This window comes from Cynoglossus semilaevis, chromosome Z (genome assembly GCF_000523025.1).
Source record: "Cynoglossus semilaevis isolate Cse_v1.0 chromosome Z, Cse_v1.0, whole genome shotgun sequence".
Lineage (NCBI taxonomy): Eukaryota > Metazoa > Chordata > Actinopteri > Pleuronectiformes > Cynoglossidae > Cynoglossus > Cynoglossus semilaevis.
The window spans coordinates 11596025-11598175 of record NC_024328.1 but is presented as its reverse complement, the minus strand read 5'-3'; the positions used below and the strand labels follow the sequence as shown (position 1 = coordinate 11598175).

The window sequence follows — 2151 nt, the reverse complement described above, 5'->3', positions numbered from 1 at the left end:
TATATATATACAGTATATATACAGTATATCAAATATATTTATACTATAAATATATGTGTATATATATATATATGTACATGTACAGTATGTATAAATATAATTTTAAATATATATAAATATAGGATTAACTATAATTAGGGTTTAGGCAGAATGTTCAGTGCATGATTTTGATCCCAAGTACAGGATTTCGAACTTCACTTGAATGCAGCAGTAGAAATCCCGAGCAATGAAATTCTTAAATATAACAGCAGGTAAAGAAAGTAAAATGGCTATTATTATTTGCCAGTTTTTCTTTCCCTCCTGGACCTGTACTGTTTATGATGATATTTATTATCATTACTAATATGTCCGATCACTGTTTACTATAAAATAGTAGTATGACGCAATAATAATGCAATCAAGTAAGTTTGAGCTGTGATTACAGTCTGTTGGTGGATCAGTCCTCGCGTCACTTTGAAGATTTAGTCTTTATTTTTAATTGACAAACCTGAACTTTAAAACACTTGACTCTGACAGTGATTGGTTCAGGCGTAAACATTGTTGCAAAGATGTGTGTGCTATTACAGGAATGAAATAATTTATGTGTAATTTATTTCTATCAGACTATTTATTGATTGGCAGCAATTGTATTCACATAATAGCAATAATAACCCATAACAACAGCACGGTCCTCTGTACTGCCATGCTAATAGCCTCCCATAATAACTTTGGGTGTTTAACTGAAGTCTGAGGTTCTTCTCTAGACAAGTCTGGACCACTATGGTTTCAATTATTGCGATAAAACATAAACATTAATTTGCATTAAGCAAACATATTTGTATAAGGTTATTAGATACATGATGCGATTAAAATGTGCGATTAACTTGCACAAAATCAGTTGCACATTTTAAGTAAAATCTGGAAAATCAAGTGATTAATCACAGTGAAATCATGAATCAATTGACAGGCTTATTATTTAATTCAATTAGTTCTCTTCTCTTGACCTGGCATTGTGATTGGCTGCTGCCGTATGTAATTCTGTACTTTATGATTTAACTGTGTCTAATGTCCAGTTATTTATTTATTTTTTTCATTTGTAAAGGAGGAGGTGCAAGGACTCCTGTCAGACAGAGGCAGTAAACTAGCACATCAGGGAAACTGTTGCTTATATAAACTGAATGTGGCGCTGTAAGAATAGTAATCATTACTGTGAGAGGCCTCCTCACGGCCTGCTAATCCATATCATAGAGGGTCACAATTATTTCACAACAGCACCTGTCTCTGCTGATTGTGTCGTTGCTAGTGGACAACTAAGAATAGAGACTTCTTGATTCTTGAAGGGCTTCAGCTGAAAGGTTATTGAGAGGCCATCTCTTTATTTGGCCTTAGCAAGTCGCACCATTCCTCATGCTGTCAGACAGCGCCGGGTTTATTTCACGGAAATACATTTTTACGCATTTTTTCTTCTTTAATTAATTCTAATTCTAACACATCCAATGTCAATGCACTCAACACGGCTCCAAACCAAGTGAGCAGCCAGTAGACAGCTATGTGCCAATCATCATTAAATATACCAGACCTCCATACCTCTTTATGTATACCTATAACTCTTATTATCCTGATAATACAAATAAATATTTTTTTTTTATTTATTATTTCAGGTAAAGAGATATATCAGAAATAAATTTATATAAATAAATATATATGTATATGTATACATATATTTGTGTGTAAGCACAGCAGCACAGAGGAGTATATATGGTATATATGTATATATCTATGTATGTGTATATTGTATTATATGTATAAATATATATATTATACTAAGCACAAAGTTAAGAAATAGCCATATAATATATAGTATATAAATAAAAGTATATTTATACTGTTGTGAGCAGCAGATTGGTACGGAGTACTTGAATTAAGAACCAATTTTTTAAAAAAGGAAGTGTTCTTTTATAAGAAAATAAATGGCTTGACTTTTCTACTGAAAATAGGCAGATAAATACGTATATACATAGACTCACTTGATCTCTGCAGTATTGACGGAGTAAAAACTGCATTTGGGTACTGGGATTACAAACCTTGTCTTTATTTATGTAATACACGGCACTACTGAAATAATAAAAAAATTGAAATTGATTACCCACTCTATATTGCAAGTATTAATTC

General features: G+C 31.9%; 1 long non-coding RNA gene across 1 annotated transcript in view; it reads left to right on the top strand.

Annotated features, from left to right (window-relative positions):
- Positions 1-2151, top strand: part of LOC112486496 (uncharacterized) — a 10770-nt gene that overhangs the window by 8174 nt on the left and 445 nt on the right. The window lies entirely within an intron of this gene.